General features: G+C 36.9%; 1 long non-coding RNA gene across 1 annotated transcript in view; it reads right to left on the reverse strand.

Annotated features, from left to right (window-relative positions):
• Nucleotides 1-23,806, reverse strand: part of LOC121038692 (uncharacterized) — a 33,413-nt gene continuing 9,607 nt past the window's right edge. Inside the window, exons 2-4 of the long non-coding RNA XR_005794450.1 lie at nucleotides 17,853-17,899; nucleotides 17,475-17,566; nucleotides 1-142 (exon numbers count right to left, since the gene is read on the reverse strand). This is a non-coding gene — a long non-coding RNA (uncharacterized LOC121038692). The remainder of the gene's footprint in view (nucleotides 143-17,474; nucleotides 17,567-17,852; nucleotides 17,900-23,806) is intronic.

A 23,806-nucleotide genomic window follows, 5' to 3' on the forward strand; every position in this document is an offset into this window, starting at 1 on the left:
AACTTCTTCTCTCCATAGATTTGTAATTTCATGTTCTTTATGGAAAGGATAATTTTACTTTTACTATTAAGCACATATCTTCATTTACATGCTCAATGCCATCTTTGTTTAAGTTGAGTTTCCTTACTGACCACCTTTGTATCTGTAATAAGAGAAAACAAATCAATACCCATAACGGTAACTAAAACTCATTAACTATTATTAAACACTTCAGATTTTCTAATCACTCTATTAAGTGCTTTATATGAATTACCTCATTTAATCTTCCCACTGCCCTATGAAAGGATCAGACATTATTAAGAGATAATTCATACAGGAAGAACAATGAAAAAAATCATGAGAATTATTAAAATTCTAAAAGGTGTGTCAAAGACATGCAAATTATTTTTAAAAGATGCCATTTTCACTTATTAATTTGGCACATATTAAGAAGAAATAACACCAAGTGATGGTTTCAATATAGTTTCATGTACTACTAGTAGGATGAACAATGGTGAGACTTTTCTGGAAGGCCAGTTTCCAATAAGTAAAATTTTCATGCCCCATGATCTAGAAATTGTATGTGAGGAAATTTGTGCCAGATAAATAATGAGAAAGGTATAAAAGATTATAGTATAAGGATGCTCATTACCATATTATTACCGGAAAATGAAAAAGACCTAAATACTTAAGCATAAGACTTTATGACTTATGAATTTTTTCATGACTTATTACTTAAGAATCTTTTTAAAGACTTGTGAATTGTTTTTTAATTGCTGTTACAGGCATATTTGGTTAAGGGGATGGAAAATGACTTTTTTGTTCATTCTTTAACTTTCTTTGAGAAAGGTATTAAAGCAGTTTAAAAGTGCTTTCCACTTTAAGACACTATAGATTATAATACAAATAGTATTTAAAAAGAAATTAAACTTCCTTCTTTATTTTTCTTTATCCTCTACCGTATCCATACAGTGGAAGCATAAACATGGCTTAAAAGTTTACAGTTATTTTTTTTATCTTTTTCATTAACAATCATTCTTCAAACCATAAATTTTAGGAATTATCATATAATAATTTATACTTATGCAATTCAGCCATTGTATCAGTCTTGTGATGTTGTTAATGATTTTTCTCTTTGAGTCTTTCCCCATAGGCTGGATTCAGGCTGTAGTGAGCCATTTTTTAAAAAATTTTCTTTAACATTTGTTTTATTTCTGAGTGACAGAAAGAAGTGATGTGAGCACCTAGGCAAGCCATCGAACTCCTTTTTGCCTGTTTAAATGAAATACTAAAAAAAAAAAAAAAAAAAAAAAAATCTTGAGCTCTGTGCTGCTTCAATTTGCTCCTGTTAATTCTTTAGATGTAATTTCTCCCTCAACATACAAACTTGGTTTCATTTAGTCTTTTTGAGTCTAGTGGGCTCTCTAAATTTTTCTCTCCACCTGACAGTCAAAAGAGTTCCTGGTTTCTGTACGGATTAAGTCAGGAAGCAGTTTTTAACTACAACAAATTGAAACGTTTGCACAAGGAAGTGTTGCTTTTATAAGTGATGGGAAACTTCAAATTTGATTACAAGCAACCTTTGGCTTCCTATCTATTCAACAATAGGCCATGTTGTTAAGGGCAATTTCCATGCACAGCATGTGGGTCCCATTTTTTCATCCTTAGACATGGTTGTTTACTGTTCAGCACTGTTTATGCATTTTAATCAGGCTTTTTCAGTCTCCCTTAATAAATCACTACAAAGCAAATGTACCAAAACAAGAACTATTATGCAGTATTGGTTGCCCTTCCACATTATTTGCTGCCCTCGAGTTTCACTCAGTACCCAAATTTTAAAAATAATGACAACAAGAACAAAATCCATAGCCAAGAGTATTATATTTAGAATTGCAACATTTCTGGCTAAATGCGCTCTTTGAGCTCCATTCTTTAACAGTAGGAGCCTGACTTTAAAATTCAGTTCAAGCAAGAATGACTTAACAATTGGAACCTGCCATCAGTCCTTGGGACTGAAAGTCTTTTTGATGGGATGAAGCTGACAGCCTAGTTCCTGCCTGGCAGGCATTCACATGGAATGGGCCTGTATTAGTATAGATAAATGTTTAGACATTCAGGTATCTTGCTGTCTGAGAAGAGTATTGCTGGTTAAGGCAATGGTAAGCAGAGGAAAAAGAGTTCTCAGGCATTCATGCCTGAGTGGGGAAAGACAATGGCTTGTTAGCATCATCTGGCAAGTGGGCAAAAGACAGCCTGACCTATCTCTTCCCTCCTGAGAGCTAAACTTTCATTTGCTTTTAAATGAACTAAGGAAAAAGTACATTCTTTTTTTTCCCCAAGACTTTGTTGTTGTTGTTGAATTAAATGGATTTTCTTAACTTTGGTTTCTAGCATCAGAGGCAGATTATTACAAGCTGTAATACTGCAAAGCACAGACCAGAGGTAAGAATGCCCTGAAAGAAAAAGAAGGCAAGGGACATTGTGCAATGCAGATTTGCATTTTAAAACATGATAGCATTTAGAATTTAGATCCATCGATCAACACTGACATATTTTAGAATAGTCACTGGAAAATTAACAGCATAAATATGTATGACAATTTGAGGCTCAGGAAGAGAGTTTACCAAATATAAGAATTATTGGAAAATATGTTAAGTGAGTAGGTAGTCTCCAAACCAAGTAATTATTTGAAAATGTTTATGTTAACCTACTTTACAAAACATCTTGTGTTACCCTTTGACATCACTTGCATAAAATCCTCTGGAGTCCCCTAGAATTCCACAAGGGCAGGTGCTATGAATAATGCCTCACAAACCTAGCCAGCCAAAGTGCTATTTTGGACATGGTCTAGAGAAAAGATTTCATGAGTGAGAAATCAAATTGTCATGTGTTTAATTAAGAGGTAGATATGAGTTTTGAGCATTTTTTTTCTGAAAGGATTCATCCTGAAAGTGATAGGCATACCTTTTAAGGTGTTCTGATTCCTGCACATCCAACAGTATAGTACAAAAATATTCCATCTGAAAAATATGAGCTTGGTATTTAATTTACAAGTTTTCTAAACTGTATCAAGCTGCCTGGAAAGTCACTCGTCACCTATTCGTTTTGCCCATACATTTTTATTCCTTTTTTTACTTTTTCAAATAATTTTTTTCTCCAACTCAGGTTCTCAAGCCTTGATTTCTTTTCTCATGATGCCCTCCTTGCTGTTGGTTGCATTAGGGATAAATAACCTGGAAAATATTACATTTTCACAACCTAATTTAGTTTTATAGTAAATGCACTACAATTCTCTTTGTTTCTTAATCCATGGTCCTTTGAGGCACAGACTGTTAACACCTAATATTAATTCACCTCTTTCACTTTCATGAATGAACACACATTTTACACAGGTCATGGACTATATTTCTAGGTTGATGTGATGGTGTTCTAGCCAATAAAATGTAAACAAAAATATTGTGTCTCCCTGGAATATAGATGTGATGTTGAAGCTCTAGCAGCCATATGGACCTTGAGTATTAGAATCACATTCTGTAGATAGCAGAGCTATGAACTGGAAGGATCCTGAGTCTTTGATAACTTTCTAGTAAATTCTAGTCCTGAGCTATTTTAGATTTCTCTGTCATATACAACTGAAATAATTGAAATGGATACATGCTGACTCAATTATGGGGAATAGTTAAGAAAAAAAAAAAGGAGAGTTTGACATGATTAGCAGAAACTTAAACTATTTAAAAAAATCACAAGAAAAAAAAAGAGACAGCTTACTCCAGCTTTAATTTTTATATTCAGCAATTTCCTTTTTAGATATACCTAGATATCTATTTTAATCTGTAAATGTTTAGGATTTGGATAAACTCTCCATGTGGCCTGCGGTAAAATCATTGATTGGAAAAATATATAGGATTATTGGCATTTCACAAATTTTTATATACAATATGTGGTACACAGTCAGTAATAATGTGGCATATAAGGAGATTAGTCAGCATAAAGACAATCAGTAGAGACAACAGACAATAAACACAGAACCGTAAGACCACTAGATATTAAATTAATAAGACACTGGTTTTAAAATAACCTGCTCGCTAAGTTCAAAGAGATAAAAAATAAAATAAAATAAAATAAAATAATTTAGCTCATGAGTTGGAAACTACAAAAAATAACAGCACATTTGACTCCTCCAAAAACCCCTTATCCAAACGTAAATTTTGCAAGTAAAAAATACAACCAAAATTAAGAAATCAGTGGGTGGATTAACAGTAATTTACACACAAATGAAGAAAGAATTGGTGAATTGAAAGAGCTTGGAAGAAAATATCTAAACTTCAGATGAAGATCTAAGCAAAATGTGAGGAGATAAATGCGAAAAACACAGAAGAAAGAATATAAAGGTCTAATCCACATTTGATTGCAGTGCCAGGAAGACATCAGAGAAATGGGAAGAATCAATACTTGAAGAGATAAAGGGTGACTTTTTTTTCAAAAACTGCTAAAAGACAACAAATCACGGGTTTAAGAAACTATATGATTAGATTCAGGACAAATAAAATGATATGTACATCTGAATCCATCGTAGTAAAACTGAAGAATAACAATTAAAAAGAGGAAAAACATCTAGGGGAAGAAGAGATTACACTGAAGAAAGAGCAGTCTGAGAGATGCTCTCTCAATAGAAACAATGAAAGCCTGAAAGCAATAATATGAACGGATGCACCAATCTAGAATTCTTTATACCCAATCAAAATATCCTTCCATAATAAAGATGAATTAAACAAAAATGGTGAGGATTTTCTACCAGAAGATCCATAGTAAATAAAACCTTAAATATATTTTTCTGAAAGAAGGAAAGTGATACTAAATAGAAATTCAGAGAGTAAGAATGGGAAGATGAATAAAAGAAACAGTAAAAATTTCAGTAAACATAAATTATTATGTATTTATAAATATTTATGTATTTACAATTATAAATAATTATAAACAACAATTATTATGACTTATGTAGTTTAAAAAATATAGAGGACTTGAAATATATGACAATAATAGCATGTAAGTTGGGAGGAGAGTTAAGAGTGTCCAAGTATTCCAAGGTCCTTTCATCACCTCAGAAGAGAGTAAAAGCATCAACTAAGCTTACTTTGATAGTGGCACCTGGGTGGCTCAGTTGGTTAAGTGTCTGACTCTTGATTTTGGCTCAGGTCATGATCTTATGGTTTGTGAGATCTAAGTCTCATGTTTTGCTCTATGCTGACAGCATGGGGTTTGCTTTGGATTCTCTCTCTCTACCCCTGCCCTGTTCATGTGCTCTCTCTCAAAATAAATAAACTTAAAAAAAAAGATTACTTTGATAAATCAAGTATGCATGTTGAAATCTCTGGATAATTACTACAGAATAATAAAACAGCATATAACTAATTTCAAAGCTGACTAAGGAAAATATGAAATAGAAAAACAATTGATCTAAAAGAAGGGAAGAAAGGAGAAAGGATAAAAAGGAATGTAAAAGACATGGGACGAATAAAAACTGAGTAAAATGATATATTTTAATTCAAGTAAATCAACATTTGCATTGAATATTAATAGATTAAATACTCCAATTAAAGAGAGGATTATCAGATTGGATTAAATTATCTAATTTTATATCTTTATAAGAGACACATCCAAAGCATGTATGCTATATATTCAGGAAGGCTAAAGGTAAAAGGATGGAAAAGGTTCCTTTTTGCAGGTAGATGAAACAATTATAAAAGGGGTGCCTGGGTGGCTCAGTCAGTTAAGTGACAGACTCTTAGTTTAAGCTCAGGTCTTGATCTAACAGTTTTGTGAGTTTGAGCCTCACTGTTAGTGAGGAGCCCATTTGGGATTCTCTCTCTCTCCCTCTCTTTCTTCCCCTCCCCTGCTCATGATCTTTCTCTCAAAATAAATAAATAGACTTAAAAAAAAAAAAAGAAAGTAGGGGCACCTGGGTGGCTCAGTCGGTTAAGGGACCAACTTCAGCTCAGGTCATGATCTTCGTGGGTTTGAGCCCTGCATTGGGCTCTGTGCTGACAGCTCAGAGCCTAGAGTCTGCTTCGGGTTCTGTGTCTTCCTCTCTCTCTCTGTCCTTCCCCCACTCACACTCTGTCTCTGTCTCTCAAAAATAAATAAACGTTAAAAAATTTTTTTTAAAAAGAAAGTAAATAGTGGAAAATAACGAATATAAAAGCAGAAATGAATGAAATAAAAAGCAAAGAGACTGATTAAGAAAAAAAAATAAAGACATAAATAATATGTGAAGAATCAAAAAGGTTACATGTTTGCAAAATATGCATATATTAAAAAGATAGTAAGAGAATGTTACAGATAATTTTATACCAATATATTAATGAATGAAGTGAAAAATATATTTGATTCAATACTGACACAAGAAGAAATAGAAAACCTGAATATTCTTACAGTTATTAAAAATAACTTATAATTAAATACTTTCCTACGAAGAATACTCCAGGCCCACATGGTTTAACTATCAAGTTCTAAAATATATTTAAAGAAGAAATATTTCTACTCTGCAAACCTCTTCCAGAAAACTGAAAAAGACTTTTATGAAATCACTTAATCAAGCCAGCATATCTTCAGTCCAAAATCTGACAATGGCATTGTGAGAAAGGAAAACTAAAAGTCAATCTTATTTAAAATATGGGTGAAAAGAGCAAACCAAATTCAGCAATCTCCAAAATGGGTAACAGACTAATTACATCACAAACAAGTTGGGTTTCCAGGAATTCAATTTGCAAATAATTGAATGTTTGTCACATTAACAAAATATAGGAGGAAAATCACATGATAATTTAAACAAATGCAGAAAAATTCAGCCTGCATTTATAATTTAAAGAACACTTTTAGGAAACTCGAAATGGTTTTACTGATAAAGGGTTTCTGAAAAACCTTATAGATGTCATTATGCAATGTTGAAAACTTTCTCTTGAGATAAAAAACAAGACAAGGTATTTGCTGTCGTTGTATCTATCCCACACTGAATTGGAGAATATATCAAGATACTCTTATGAGCAAGTAACAGTATGTCCAGTTAGATATGGATTAAATAATGAGGACATTTTCTTATCTAACAGGACGGAACTCTAACAAAACCTCCCTGGGTTTGCCCAGTGGCTTAGGGATGTCATCAAAGACCCAAGCTCTTTCTGCTTTGTCCCCCTCAGGTTGGCCCTCTGGCTTGTCCTTTCATAGTTCACAACTTGGCTGCCACAGCTTCAGACATCAGAGAGACAGAACAATATTGGCCGAAAAAGAATGGCGTTGCCTTCCATTCTCTATTTAACAGGAAGGAAAACCTGTCCTAGAATATCCCTGACAGACTTTTTTCACATCCCATTGGACAGGACTGGATCACAGACTACTACCTAACTTTAAGGGAAGCTAGGGGAATAGTTGGTGTTCTAGCCTTTGTAGGAGCGTGAATGCTCTGTCAACAAGAAAAGGGCAGAGGAGATGGGTAGAGACAGTTTTTGTATAAGGGACAATAATAGTGCCTGCCATAGACAGCTTAAGTAACTCACTCAAGGTCACATTTCTTTTTTTTTTTTTTTAATATTTTTTAATGTTTATTTATTTTTGAAAGAGAGACAGTGTGAGCAGGGGAGGGGCAGAAAGAGAGGAAGATACAGAATCCAAAGCAGTGCCCAGCTGTCAGCATAGAGCCAGATGTGGCGCTCGAACCCACAAACCATGAGATCATGACCTGAGCTGAAGTCAGATGCTTGACCAACTGAGCCACCCAGGCGCCCCAAGGTCACGTTTCTTGTAAGTGGTAAAGCTGGGATTTGAACCCAGGCAGCCTGACTCCGGAGACCACGTTCTGAATGTCCAAGCTTTCTCAAGCTTTTAATTCTGTAAAAGCAATGAATTTTAACTGTAACTTAACTCTTTCTCCAGAACCCATAAAATGATCTGGGTATACAGACTCTCAGTGCCACCCTCAACGTCTCTGTTGTATTCTATTACAGCATTCGCAGCAATTCATTGACAATCATCGAGAAGTTTAAATAAACTAAAATTCATCTGTTTTCCACAGAAAAGTTTTGATTTCACATAGAATTCTTTTAGAAGTAATTATTTATAACATTTGGGAATTTAAAAATCAATCTATTATGTGTGTTTGAAAGAATGTGAGAACAGCTCATCAACTTTGAAAAGCAGTAATATGCATACAAATCACATAAAAGGTTTATAATAAGAAGATTAAGTATCACTAAGCAGAAAAAGAAACACAAAATACAAGGGCACATTTAAAAATAAAATGGGTACATCTTAAAATAAATCTTTTCAGCAAAGTTAAAACAGTAAAATATGCTTATGTAGGGAAAAAGTTGTAAAACTGTGAAATCATATTTTCACTTCATTACATTTAATATTCTATGCATACCATTATAATAGAATAATTATACCTATTTATCAACTGTGATAATAAGAGCAGATATAGTTAATGGATTTAAAAAATTTTAAAGTAGTTTTAATTATATAAACAAAAATTAGTTTTTATAAGCCTGTATGTATATGTGTGAATATGTATTTAGAATCAGTAAACAAAGTAACTTTGTGAAATTAAGTTACTTTTGGCTCTAATCATTACTATGAGACCAGAGTCTTTTGACTTCCATACTCTGCAATTGTATTTTGCATATTAAAAATAGGAACATGTAGATGCTAATCTTCTCGTTTCCAGCCCAACTTGGGTGGTATTTTATTTTCACTTCTCGTGTGGATACTTTGATGGTTCACAAATCAAAAATGACTATTCACAGTCCTATGCTGTTTATCTCCAAAAGGCACTGGCCAGGCTTGTCTGGCATTAGGGAAAATGAGGTAAAGGCAGCAGAACCGCCTGGGCCTGGAAGTGGAATAGTTGCCCCTTTACTCCCTTTTGTCTCCCAACAGCTGTTCTTAGCTCTAAAAAACGTCCTTGCCTTTTGAAGAATTATATTGGGTTATCACCCTTCGTTCCACCACACTGTAAGCATCTACAATCCTTCTAGTCACTTGTCTGTATTCACTGAAGGTTTTAGCATATCTCTTACTGCTTTTCAGATGACTGCATGTGACTCTGTGACTTGTCATCAGTGTTGGTCATCTCTGTTTCCACATGACTGCTTCATCCCACACCCTGAAACTTCGGTTCATCCCTGACCTTGTCCTCTACTATGACCTTATTCTTCACTACACCCAGGAACCTATGTCCATAGAACTTGTCATAACCAGAAAGACAAAATAAAAAAACACAACACCCAATGCCCTCTCACCCTCACAAAACTAATGACCCCCACCCCCACCCCGCCCCCGCCATCTTAGTCAGTTTGGGCTTCTATAACATAGTATCATGGACTGGGTGGCTTAAACAGCAAACATTTGTTTCTCACAGTTCAAGAAGTTGGGAAATCCAAGATCAAGGCACTGGTATATCAGGTGGCTGATGAGGGTACTCTCCCTGGTTTGCAGCCATTTTCTCATATCCTACATGGCTGAGAGAAAAATCATCTCTCGAGTCTCTTTTTTTTTATTATTATTTTTAATGTTTACTTTTGAGAGAGAGAAAGAGAGACAGAGCATGAGTGGGGGAGGTAAAGAGAGAGAGGGAGATACAGAATCGGAAGCAGGCTCCAGGCGTTCAACTGCCAGCACAGAGCCCAACGTGGGGCTCAAACTCATGAACCATGAGAGCATGACCTGAGCTGAAGTTGGACACTTAACTGACTGAGCCACCTAGGCACCCCTCGAGTCTCTTCTTGTAGGTATACTTATGCCATTCAGACGGCTCCACTCTTATGACCTAATTACCTTCCAAAACCCCATCTCCTGATACCACCACATATGAATTTGAAGGGGACACATTCAGTCCATGACACCTTCAATAGCAAGCATGCAGCTCTCTATAGAGTACCACCTCCTATATTTTAACTCCGATCCTCAAACACTCTGAATTAAACAATTCTTTGATCCCATGGGGATTTTTAATTTATTGATCCTACCAACTTTTTCAGTTATCATTTACCCTGTGTACTTACATGTCTTTTTACCCCGCTTAGATTCCATGGCTAACCATTATAATCACTCCCTTCCACCTAACCTCAACTTCTTGCCCCTCTGTCCCCCTGTTGTACTCACTGGTAAAACCCAACCATACTTAGGTACAACTCTGTCTGCTCTGTGCATGCTCCTGCTGGAGCTAAACTCACAACTACACAACCATACAATTTAAAATTTATGACCACAAATCTTAAGCCAGAACTCCAACACTTACCTAGCCAATTCACTTCCTCAATTCTTTGAGAATCTTAAAAAAAAAATAGTTTCCTTTCTCTTTGAACATAAAAAGAACTCCTGTGCCACTCACACACAGTGGATATTTTTATTTACTGTACTAAATGGAACAGTAAACAGTTAAGAACTCTCTTATTTTCCTTAGGAGTGCTGACAATACTGACTCCATCTTTGGCCCTTCATCTTGCTCATGTTTGCATAATGACCTACCTCACTCAGGACTATGTGTTCCAGTATCCTTGGAGGTTAACCCATGTCTTGACTGCAATGCAGAAAGGCTTTTTCTGAGAATCCCTCTAGTGCACAGATGGCACCACTTTATTTTTAATTAAAAATTTTTTGAGTGTAGTTGAAATACCATGTTACATTAGTTTCAGGTGTACAACTTAGTGATTTTCCAAGTTTATACATTATGCTATGTTCACCACAGGTATAGCTACCATCTGTCCCATTACATCACTATTACAGTATCGACTGTATTCCTTATGCTGAGCATTTTATTCCTGTGACTTATTCATTCCATAACTAGAAAGCTGTATCTCCCTCTCCCTTTCACCCATTTTGCCCAACCTCCCACCCCCTCCCTTCTGACAACCACCAGTTTGTTCTCTGTACTTATAGTTCTGATTCTGCTTTTTGTTTGTTTATTCATTTTTTTTTTTTAGATTCCATTTATAAGTAGAATCATATGGTATTTGTCTTTCTCAGTCTGACTTATCTCACTTAGCCTAATACCCTCTAGGTCCAGTCATGTTGTCACAAGTGGCTCATTCTGATCTTTTCTTATGGTGGTGTAACATTCCATTGTGTATACACATATACATACCACATTTTCCTTATCCATTTATCTATAGATGGACACTTAGGTTACTTCCTATCTTGGCTATTGTAAATAATGCCGTATGTAATGTAAACATAGGGTGGATATACCTTTTTTAAAAATTTATTTACTTTGAAAGAAAGAGCATGCTCGCACAAGTAGGGGGAAGGGCAGAGAGAGAAAGAGAATTCCAAGAAGGCTCTATGCTGTCAGTGCAGAGCCTGATGTGGGACTGATCTCAGAAACCGTGAATTTATGACCTGAGCCAAAATCAAGAGTCAGATGCTTAACCAACTGAGTCACCCAGACACCCTCATGTATCTTTTCAAATTTGGTAAATACCCAATACTAGAATTACTGGATGTTATTTCTATTGTTTTGAGGAACCTCCATACTGTTTTCCACAGTGGCTGTTCTAATTTACATTCCTACCAATAGTGCCCATGGGTTCCTTTTTCTCCACTTCCTCACACACTTACTGTTTCTTGTCAATTTCACTGTAGCCATTCTAACTGGTGTAGGTTGATAACTCATTATGGTTTTGATATGCATTTCTCTGATGGTTAGCCACGTTGAGCATCTTTCATGTGTCTGTGGCCATCTGTATGTCTTCTTTGGAAAAATGTCCATTCAGGTCTTCTGTGCATTTTTTAATCAGATTCTTTTTTTGGTGTTGAGTTGTAACGTTCTTTAAATATTTTGCATATTAATCCCTTATTTGCAAATATCTTCTCCCATTTAGTAGGTTGTTTTTTCGTTCCTTTGCTGTGTGAAAGTTTTTCTTATTATTTTAATCTTTATTTATTAATTTATCTTAATTCCAGTATAATTAACATTCAGGGTTATATTAGTTTCATGTATATAATATAGTGATTGAATATTCTATATGTTACTCAGTGCTCATCAAAATAAGTGTACTCTTTGTTAAAATATTTTTTAATCTTTCTTTTATTTTTGGGAGAGAAAGAGTCAGAGAGAGAGGGAGTACAAATGGGGGAGGGGCAGAGAGAGAGGGAGACATAGAATCTGAAGCAGGCTCCAGGCTCTGAGCTGTCAGTACAGAGCCTGACATGGGGCTTGAACTCATGAACTGTGAGATCATGACCTGAGCTGAAGTCGGACACTTAACTGACCGAGCAACCCAGACACCCCATAAGTATACTCTTAATTGTCCTTCACCTATTTCAAACGTTCCCCCATCTGCCTCCCCCTCTGCCAACTACATTTGTTCTCTTTAAGAGTCTGTTTTTCAGTTTGTCTTTGTTCATTTCTTTTGTTTTTTTAAAGTCCCTAAGAGTGAAAACATGTGGTATTTGTCTTTTTCTGACTTATTTCACTTAGCATTACACCCTCCAGATCCATCCATGTTGTTGCAAATGGCAGGATTTCACTCATTTTTATGGCTGATTAATATTCCATTGTGGACACACACACACACACACACACACACACACACACACACAACACATCTTCTTTATCCATTCATCTATCAATGCACACTTGAGTTGCTTCCTTATCCTGGCTGTGTAAATAATGCTGCAATAAACACATGAGTGCATATCTTTTCAAATTGCATTTTCATTTTTTTAGGGTAAATACCCAGTAGTGGAATTACTGGATCCTATAGTAATTCTATTTTAAATATTTTGAGGAACCTCCGTAATATTTCCTACAGAGGCTCCAACAGTTTGCATCCCCACCAACACTGCATGAAGGTTCCTTTATCTCTACATCCTCGCCAACAATTGTTTGTGTTTTTTATTTGAGCCATTCTGACAGGTTTGATGTGGTAGCTCATTGTGGTTTTCACTTGCATTTCACTGATGATGAGTGATGTTGAGCATCTTTTCATGTGTCTGTTGGTCATGTGTCTTCTTTGGAGAAATGTCTGTTCATGTCTTCTGCCCATTTTTAAATTGGATTATTTAGGGGGGTGGTTTGTGTTGAATTGTGGAAGTTTTTTATACATTTTGGATATTAGCCCCTTACTGGATATGTCCTTTGCAAATATCTTTTCCTGTTCAGCCAGGTATCTTTTTGCAAAACTTTTCATTTTGATGTAGTCTCAACAGTTTATTTTTGCTTTTGTTTGCCTTGCCTTAGGAAACATATCTAGACTAATGTTCCTATGCCAATGTGATAGAAATTACTGCCTATGCTCTCTTCTAGGATTTTTATTGTTTCAGGTCTCACATTTGAATCGTTAATCTATTTGGAGTTTATTTTTGTGTATGATGTAAGAAAGTGCTTTAGTTTCATTCTTTTACAGGTAGCTGTCCAGTTGTCCCACCACCATTTATTGAAAAGACTATCTTTTACTCATTGTAGATTCTTGCTTCTTTTGTCAATAGATTAATTGACTATATAATCATGGGTTTATTTCTGGCATCTCTATTCTGTTCTGTCGATCTTTGTGTCTATTTTTGTGCCAGTACCACACTGTTTTGATTACTATATATTTGTAGTATATATTGAAATCTGGTTTTATAATACATTCAGCTTTGTTCTTTTTTCTGAGAATTGCTTTGGCCATTCAGGGTCTTCTGTGGTTCCATATAAATTTTAGTATTGTTCATTCTAGCTTTTGAAACATGCTGTTGGTGTTTTGATAGGAATTTCATTGACTCTGTAGATTGCTTTGGGTAATATGGACATTTTGACATTAACTTTTCTAATCAAAAAGCATAGAATATGTCTCCATTTGTATCATCTTCAATTTCTTTCATCGGTGTTTCATAGTTGGAGTACAGGTCTTTCACCTCCTTGGTTAAACTTATTCCTAGGTATTTTATTATTTTTGGGATAATTGTAAATGGAGTTTTTTAAATTTCTCTTTCTGTGTATAGAAACACTACCAATTTCTGGGTATAAATTTTGTATACTGCCACTTTACTGAATTTATTACTTCTAGGAGTTTTTTTTTTTTCTTTTTGCTGCAGTTTCAGGGTTTTCTGTGTACAACATCATGTGATCCTCAAATAGTGACAGTTTAACTTTTTATCACTATGGCTACCTCTTATTTATTTTTCTTGTGTGAATGCTGTGGCTACAAGTTCCAGTACTTTGTTGGATAAAAGTGGTGAGAGTGGATATCACTGTCTTGTTCCTGACCTTAGGGGAAAAGATCTCAGCTTTTCACCACTGAGTCTGATGTTTGCTGTGGACTTTTCATATATGACCTTTATTATGTCAAGCTATGCTTCCTCTAACTCCACTTTGTTGAGAGTTTTTTTTTTTTATCATGACTGGATGTTGAATTCTGTCAAATGCTTATTCTACATCTATTGAGATGATCATATGATTTTGTTTTGTTTTGTTTTACTGATATAGTGCATGACATTGATTTGTGTATAGTGAACCATCTATGCATCCCTGGAATAAATCCCACCCGAATGTAGTGAATGATCTTTATAATGTATTGTTGTATGAGGTTTGCTAATATTTTTTTGAGGATTTTTGTATCTCAGGGATACTGGCCTGTAGTTTTCTCTTTTGTTAAAAAATTTTTTTACATTTATTTATTTTTGACAGGCAGAGAGATAGAGCACAAGTGGAGAGGGGCAGAGAGAGAAGGAGACAGAATCCAAAGCAGGCTCCAGGCTCTGAGCTGTCAGCACAGAGCCCGATGCAGGGCTTGAACTCACAAACCGTGAGATCATGATCTGAGCCAAAGTCAGACGCTTAACCAACTGAGCCACCCAGGTGCCCTGCAGTTTTCTCTTTTTGTTGTATCTTCACAGAAGGCACTACTTAAGATATATATCCTTTGACTACACCACAATGTCTCTCACTCTATAAAAGCTGTGGATTAATGCCTAGACTGCAGAGAATAGCTGCATAATGACATGGGTTATCATCTGCCCAACCCCTATCAGTAAGTTACCCTGAATAAAACTCTGTGTAAATGGTATAGAGTTGCTTTCTTCATTTTTTGGTCTTAAAGAGCCTTCGCAGTCTAGAAACTGCTTTACTGTCCCTCCTCCACTTAACATGTTGCCACCAACAAATCTACTAACCAATTTATGTCTGTACTCATGGTCTCTGCCATTCTACGTGCTAAAAAAGATGAATTATTCACTCCCCTATATAAAGCCAAATAACCTGGCTGTACATGGACTGAAGTAACCCAATTGTGCAGATGAATACCTTCTCACTTACTCTGGGACTGAATCCCTTCTTTTTCCTGAAATATCATGTTTTCCTTCACATTGGGTTTTTTAATTTTTTGATGTTTATTTATTTTTGAGAGAGAAAGACAGACTGCAAGCCGGGGAAGGGCAGAGAGAGAGGGAGAAACAGAATCCGAAGCAGGCTCCAGACTTTGAGCTATCAGCCCAGAGCCCAACATGGGGCTTGAAACCACTAGCCGTGAGATCATGACCCGAGTCAAAGTTGGATGCTTAACCAACTGAGCCACCCAGGTGCCTCAACATTGGGTTATTTTTAAGTCCAAGAGCATGCTATAATAGCTCCCTTAGAAAATGAAAAATCCCTCACACATTTCCGTTCAAATACTGTTCTATTACTCTTCTCCCCTTTAGAGTCAAACTCTTCAAGAGATTTCCTTAAATGCACTGCCACTCTCTCTTCACTTATGATATCCTTTGAACCCATTCTAATCAGGCTTTCATTTTCATGACTAGACTAAAATAATAATTGTTAAGGTCCTTGAAAATCTCAATTTGCCCGATCTAATAATCCATTTTATTTAAGAAAGTATTTCCTACAGGAGCACCTGGGTGGCTCAGTCAGTTAAGCATCCAACTCTTGATCTCAGCTCAGGTCATGATCTCACAGTTGGTGAGTTCAAGCTCTATGTCGGGCTCCACACTGATGGTGCGGAGCCTGCTTGGGATTCTCTGTCTCCTCCTCTCTCTCTCCCCCTCCCCTGCTCATTCTCTCTCTCTGCCTCAAAATAGACATTTAAAATATATGTTTTCTATTTAAGAATTAAAGAAAAGAATTAGGCAAAAGAGTTTGGTCTAGAAGCCTTAATGGTCAATGTGATCCAGGAACTAGCAGCATCTTCGTCACCTGGAATCTTATTCAAAATGTAGATTCTCAGACCCATCCCCAGCCTTGGGAAATCTCTCTGAGCCTCAGTTCATTCATCTCTAAAACAGGTAATAGTCAATTCTTGATCCCCCTCTTACTCAACCTAACTGCAGCAGTGGATGAGTTGATTCTCTTTCCTTTTCGAATCACTTTCTTTACTTGGCTTCTGGAATGCCACATGGTACTAATTTTCTCTTACCACCTGCAAGTTCTTATCAGTCTCTTGCTAAATACTCTCCTACTCTGTGACCTCTAAGTGTTGAAGTTACCATGGCATGCTTTTTTTTTTTTTTTAATTTTTTTTTCAATGTTTGTTTATTTTTGGGACAGAGAGAGACAGAGCATGAATGGGGGAGGGGCAGAGAGAGAGGGAGACACAGAATCGGAAACAGGCTCCAGGCTCTGAGCCATCAGCCCAGAGCCTGACGCGGGGCTCGAACTCACGGACCGCGAGATCGTGATCTGGCTGAAGTCGGACGCTTAACCGACTGCGCCACCCAGGCGCCCCTACTGTCCTAACCAGTGTGAGCACACAGGTTATAAACATTTCTGAGATGTGATTCCTGGAGGTTCCTGGTCATCACTTCTAGCTTCACACAACTTTGTCTGTTTGCCTCTTCAAGTATACAGCTATTATAATTTTTTATGTAGTCAGTGACATAAGAAAGATTAGAAAGCACTGCCCTGGATGATCTAACCCAATTATATTGTTTTAAATACCACTTACATATTGATGATTTCCAAATGTATATATTGAGCTTCAATTCTCCCCTGAACTCCAGACTCCTGTATCTAATGCCCTAAGCAACATCCTTACCTGTATGTCTAATAGGCATCCCAAACTAACACACCAAAGTGATTTCATAGCACCTCGTAGCATCTCATGCAACTTAGATAAAATTAAAAGGAGTAATCCTTGACTCCTAATCCATCAGCAAATGTAAGAGCTAAATTCAAAGTAGTCCCCAAGTATGACCACTTTTTATTGCCACTATTACCTCAACCCTAGGCCATGCCACTGTTATTCCTCATATGGACCACTTCATTTCTCTTCCAACTCCCTCCTTGGAGGCTGGAGTGACTATTCCATAATATAAACCAAATCATGTAATTTCCTTGTTTTGACCTTTCATTAGGTCATTGAACATCACACTTAGAACAAAACTGAAAGCCTTTCTGATGACCTATTAAACTGTAAATGACCTGGTTCCAGGTTATCTCCCAATAACATTTCCATTAAATTCCCAAATATCCATGCTGCATCCACACTGGCCTCCTTACTATTCTTAAAAACCAAGTATGCACTCACCTCTGGCCTTGTACTTGTTGTTCCTCAGTGTCTAGTCCCTTTTTGTAGGTGGGTGCAGAGGTGAGGTGGTAGAAACAGCAAGAAACTGACATCTAATTTTAAGAAATTGCCACAGTCATGTCAACCTTCAACAAACACTATCTTAATCGGTCAACCATCAACACTGAAGCAATACCCTCCACCACTAAAAGCAATAATTCACTGAAAGCTAGGATGATTGTTAGCATTTTTAGCAACAAAGTATTTTTAAATTAAGGTATGTACATTTTTCAGACATAATGCTATTATACACAATAGACACAGCAGAGTGTACATGTGACTTTTATATGCACTTAAAACCAAAAAAATTCATTTGACTCATTTTATTGTGACACTCACTTTTATGTGTGATCTGGAATTGAAGCCACAATAACTCTGAGATAGACCTGTAAAATAAAAACAAAACCTACTGATATAAAACAACTAGAAATTACAGGATACAATATGGCATTATTCTTTTAAAATACATAGCTTGGGTTTCAGTTTCAATTCTTCAATTTGCATCTTCCCAAGACCTCATCTTGGCAGATGAGGGAAAATTGGCAGAAGTAGCCACAAAGCATCTCTAGAGTGATACCCATGAAAGTCAGATGATAGCAGATTTCTACAAGATACAACTCCATTAGAAATGATTACACAATTCAAAATTGCAATACATAAAAAAATAATATAACAGAAGCAAAGTTCATATGACAAACAAAACAATAGGTATAGGACAAATTTCATGAGTTTTTATAACCAGTGGGACTTAAAGCCTATAATTTTAAAAATCAGCATGCTTGGCTCTGGGAGAGCCACGAGAGCAAGAGGGAAACTGAACTACCACCCTTAAAAAGACAGCACAAATAACAGCCCCTAGAGATACAGGACAGAAGCAACAGTTTGGAAAACGCCTGGGGGCATAGAGAGGGAGTTATTTACTAATCTCAGAATGTGTCCTGGAGAGACAGAGATCTCTGGAAGACTCCTGCAGAAACAAAGGAGCTAGCAGGTACCATTTCCCTCCCCAGGCCCCAGCATAAATACATGGTCATCTGCAGGAATCAACATAGTGCATAATTCATTACCTAAGTTGCTTACACCCTGCCCTGTCTGGCTTTGGCAAATCTGTCTTCTCCAGCCAGGCCTGCCTCAGTCCTGGTGCTATGGGTTCCCTCCACACAGAAACCAGTATGAGCCATGCCAGCACTGTCTCCCTGCCAGCACACTTTATGTAACGTTGGTCCTAGCAGTATGGTGGCAGGTCCCCTCTGGTGGAGGACCAACATGCAAACCTTGCTAAAACTGTGCATCCGAACCTCACATGCTTTTTGGGACTGCACCCTTCACTAAAGTCTTGGCCAGAGCCCATTCAAACCAGGGCCACAATCCTGGCAGTATGCAAGCATCTCTGTCACTCCAAAGTGACTTCTGCCACAAGGAGAGGGAAAGGCAACCACACATACTAGTCAGACTGTGGCCCCGGCAGTGGGCTGGGGTCAGACAGCTGGTCTGTTATAGGCCCTGCCCACCAACGAAAGCTTCTCAGGGGACAACACAGGGAAAGCACCTTGTGGTATGGTGCTACTGTGTCTCTGGTCCAACTCAATTCAAGCCCAAGGCAGCTCTAGCCTAGTCCACTATCATCGCAGGGACCAAACCCTGCCCAGAACAGTCAAAGAGAGCCATTGCAGCTGACTGGACTGAAGGAAAAAGCAGATCAGCCCCAACAGCAGAGTGCAAATAACACACATAGGAGACATCCTAAACTGTCAGCTTCTGGTAATCAGGAGACACTCCACTGCAAGGCCACTACAGGACCTCTTCTTCATAAGGCCACTATTTTCAAAAGCAGAAGTGGCTGACTTTCATAACACACAGAAAGAGACAGAGGAATATGTCCCAAATGAAAAAAACAGGGCAAAACCATAGCAAGAGACCTAAGTGAAACAAAGATAAGTAAGATGCCTGATAGAGAATTTTTTTTTTTCAAATTTTTTTTTCAACGTTTTTTATTTATTTTTGGGACAGAGAGAGGCAGAGCATGAACAGGGGAGGGGCAGAGAGAGAGGGAGACACAGAATCGGAAACAGGCTCCAGGCTCCGAGCCACCAGCCCAGAGCCTGACGCGGGGCTCGAACTCACGGACCGCGAGATCATGACCTGGCTGAAGTCGGACGCTTAACCGACTGCGCCACCCAGGCGCCCCTAGAATTTAAAGTAATGGTCATAAATATACTCACTAGACTTGAGAAAAGAGTGGAGGGCATCAGTGAGACCCTTAACAAAGAGATAAAAAAGAACCAGAGATGAAGAACACAATAAATGAAATTAAAAACATGCTAGATGAAATAAATAGCAGACTACAGGAAGTAGAATGAATCGTGACCCAGACGACAGAGTAATGGAAAACAGTCAAGCTGAGCAGGTGAGAGAGGAAATAAAATATGCAAAATGAGGATAGACTTAGGGAACTCAGCAACTCATCAAGTATACTAACATTTGCATTACAGGGATCCTAGAAGGAGAAGGGATAGCAAAGGAGGCAGAAAATCTATTGGAAAAAATAATAGCTGAAAACTCTCCAAATCTGGGGAAGGAAACAGAAATTCAGATCCAGGAGCCACAGAGCCCCCAATAAAATCAACCCAAGGAGGTCTATACCAAGACACATAGTAATTAACTGATGAAAAGTACTGATACAGATTGGATTTTAAAAGCATAAAGAAAAAACAAAACAGTTTCATAAAAGGGAAACTCCATAGGCTATCATCAGATTTTTCTACAGAAACTTTGCAGGCCAGAAGGGAGTGGCATGATATATTCGAATTGCCAAAAGGGAAAAATCTGCATCCAAGAATACTCTATCCAGCAAGGCTATCTTTCATAATAGAAGAGATAAAGAGTTTCCCAGACAAACAAAGGTTAAAAGAATTCACAATCACTAACCATCCCTACAAGATATGTTAAAGGGGACTCTGAGTGGAAAGGAAAGACCATATGTGAGAACAAGAAATGTAGGAAGCACATAGGCAAAATCAGCCAAGGGACTCCCACCATCTATCTAAAATTGGGGGGGGGGGCGCGAGGGGGGAGGAGTAAACAATGTGTTCAAACTTACATGACCAACAACTTAATATAGACTGCTATATGCAGAAGACATTATATACAAACCTAATGGTAACCACAAATCAAAAACTAGTAAAAGATATGCAAAAAAAAAAAAAAAAAAAAGAGAGAGAAAGGAATCCAAGTATATCACTAAAAAAGGCAGCTTATGGTGAGACAAGAAAACAAGGAAAGAAATGAATAGAGAAGAATTACAACAATAACCATAAAACAAGTAATAGAATGGCAAAAAGATGGCATAGAATGGCAAAAGATACATATCCATCAGTAATTACTTTGACTGTAAATGGACTAAACACTCCAATTAAAAGACACAGGGTGACAGAATGGATAAAAAACAAGATCCATCTATATGCCGCATACAAGAGACTCATTTCAGACCTATGACACCTGCAGATTGAAAGTGAGGGGATGGAGAAACATCTACCATGCAAATGGCTATGAAAATAAAGCTGGGTTGGCAATACTTATATCTGACAAAGTAGACTTTATAACAAAGACTGTAACAAGAGACAAACAAGAACATTATATAATCACAAAGGGGGACAAACAACATGAAGATATAACAACTCTAAATATGTATGCACCTAAAACAGAATCGCCCAAATACATAAAACAGTTAATAACCAGCATAAAGGAACTGATAGTAGCACATTAGTAGTAGGGAACTTTAACACCCCACCTACATCAATGAACAGATCATCCAAACAGAAAATCTATAAGGAAATGATGAACTCAATGGCATATTGGAACAGATGGACTTAACAGATATATTCAGATCATTCTATCCTAAAACAGCAGAATACACATTCTTTTCAAGTGCACATGGAATATTCTCCAAAACAGACCACATATTAGGCCCTAAAACAAATCTTAACAAATTAAAAAGATTTAAGTCACACCATGCATCTTTTCTCAACACAAAGCTGTAAAACTAGCAATCAACCGCAAGAAAAAAATGTGGAAACAGAACAAATACAGGGAGGTGACATAGCATACTATTAAATAATGTATGAGTCTACCAAGAAATCAAAGAGGAAATAAAAAAATACATGGAGACAAATGAAAATGAAAACACAATGGTCCAAGATCTTTGGAATGCAGCAAAAGTGGTCCTAAGAGGGAAGTTTATAGAAATACAGGCCTACCTCAAGAAGCAAGAAAAATCTCCAATAAACAACCTAACCTTACACCTACAGGACCTAGAAAAAGAACAACAAACAAAATCCAAAACCAGTAGATGGAAGGAAATAATATGGATGAGAACAGAAATAAATGATAGAGAAACTCAATGAAACCAGGAGCTAGTTCTTTGAAAAGATCAACAAAATTGATAAATATTTAGAGAGAGAGAGAGAGAACTCAAATAAACAAAATCACAGTGTAAAAGGAGAAATAATAACCAACACCACAGAAATACAAAGGATTATGAGAGATTATGAAAAATTATATGCCAGCAAATTGGTCAACCTAGAAAAAATGGACAAATTCATAGAAACATAGAACCTCCCAACAATGAAGTAGAAAGAAATAGGAAATTTGAGCAGACCAATTACCAGCAAGGAAACTGAGTCAATAATCAAAAAACTCCCAACAAACAAAAAGCCCAGAACCAGATGGCTTAACATGTGAATTCTATCAGACGTTTAAAAAAGAGTTAATACCTCTTCTTCTCAAACTATTCTAAAAAATAGAAGAGGAAGGAAAACTTCCAAATTCATTCTATGAGGCCAGAATTACCCTGATACCAAAACCAGGTAAAGATACTACAAAAAGAAAAAGAGAACTATAGGCCAACATCTCTGTTGAACATAGGTGCAGAAACCCTCAAGGAAGTATCAGCAAACCACAACGACAGTACATTAAAAAGATCATTCAAGGGGCGCCTGGGTGGCGCAGTCGGTTAAGCGTCTGACTTCAGCCAGGTCACGATCTCGCGGTCTGGGAGTTCGAGCCCCGCGTCGGGCTCTGGGCTGATGGCTCAGAGCCTGGAGCCTGTTTCCGATTCTGTGTCTCCCTCTCTCTCTGCCCCTCCCCCATTCATGCTCTGTCTCTCTCTGTCCCAAAAATAAATAAACGTTGAAAAAAAAAATAAAATAAAAAAAAAGATCATTCATTATGGTCAAATGGGATTTATTCTTAGGATACAATGATGTTTCAATATTCACAAATCAATCAACATGATATGGCACATATGTAATGTAAAAAATAAGAACCACATGATCATTTCAGTAGATGTAGAAAAAGCATTTGACAACATCCATTCATTATAAAAACTCTCAACAAAGTATGTTTGGAGGGAACATACCTCAACATAATAAAGGCCATATATGAAAAACCCACAGCTAACATCATCCTTAATGGGAAAAGCTGAGAGGTTTTCCTCTAAGGTCAGGAACAGGACAAGGATGTCAAATCTTACCACTTTTGTTTAACATAGTACTGGAAGTCCTAGCCACAGCAATCAGACAGCAAAAAGAATAAAAGACATCCAAATCAGTAAAGAAGAAGTAAAATGTTCACTATTTGCAGATGACATGTTACTCTATGTAGAAAACCCAGAAGACTCTACCAAAAAACTACTAGAACCCATAAATTAACTCAGTAAAGTTACAGAATACAAAATCAAAGTACAGAAATGCATTTATATACATCAAAAATGAAGCAGCAGGAGAGATTAAGAAAATAATCCCATGTACAACTGCATCAAAAATAGGACACCTAGGTATAAAACTAATCAAAGGGGTGAAAGACCTGTACTCTGAAAATTATAAAACACTGATGAAAGAAACTGAAGCTGACACAAAGAAATGGAAAGATATTTCATGCTTATGGATTGGAAGAACAAATATTGTCAAAATGTCTATACTACCCAAATCCATCTCACATTTAATGCAATCCCTATCAAAATACCAATGGCATTTTTCACAGAACTGGAACAAGCTATCCTAAAATTTGTATGGAATGACAAAGACCTCAAATAGCAAAAGCAATCTTGAAAAAGAAAAACAGGTGCCTGAGTGGCTCAGTCAATTAAGCATCTGACTCTTGATTTTGGCTCAGGTCATGATCTCATCATTCGTGAATTCAAGCCCCACGTCGGGCTCTGCATTGGTGGTGTGGAGCCTGCTTGGGATTCATTCTCTCTCTCTCTCTCTCTCTCTCTCTCTCTCTCTCTCTCTCTC

Source organism: Herpailurus yagouaroundi, unplaced genomic scaffold (assembly GCF_014898765.1).
Source record: "Herpailurus yagouaroundi ecotype Mexico unplaced genomic scaffold, PumYag 166, whole genome shotgun sequence".
In the NCBI taxonomy this organism is placed as follows: Eukaryota; Metazoa; Chordata; class Mammalia; order Carnivora; family Felidae; genus Herpailurus; species Herpailurus yagouaroundi.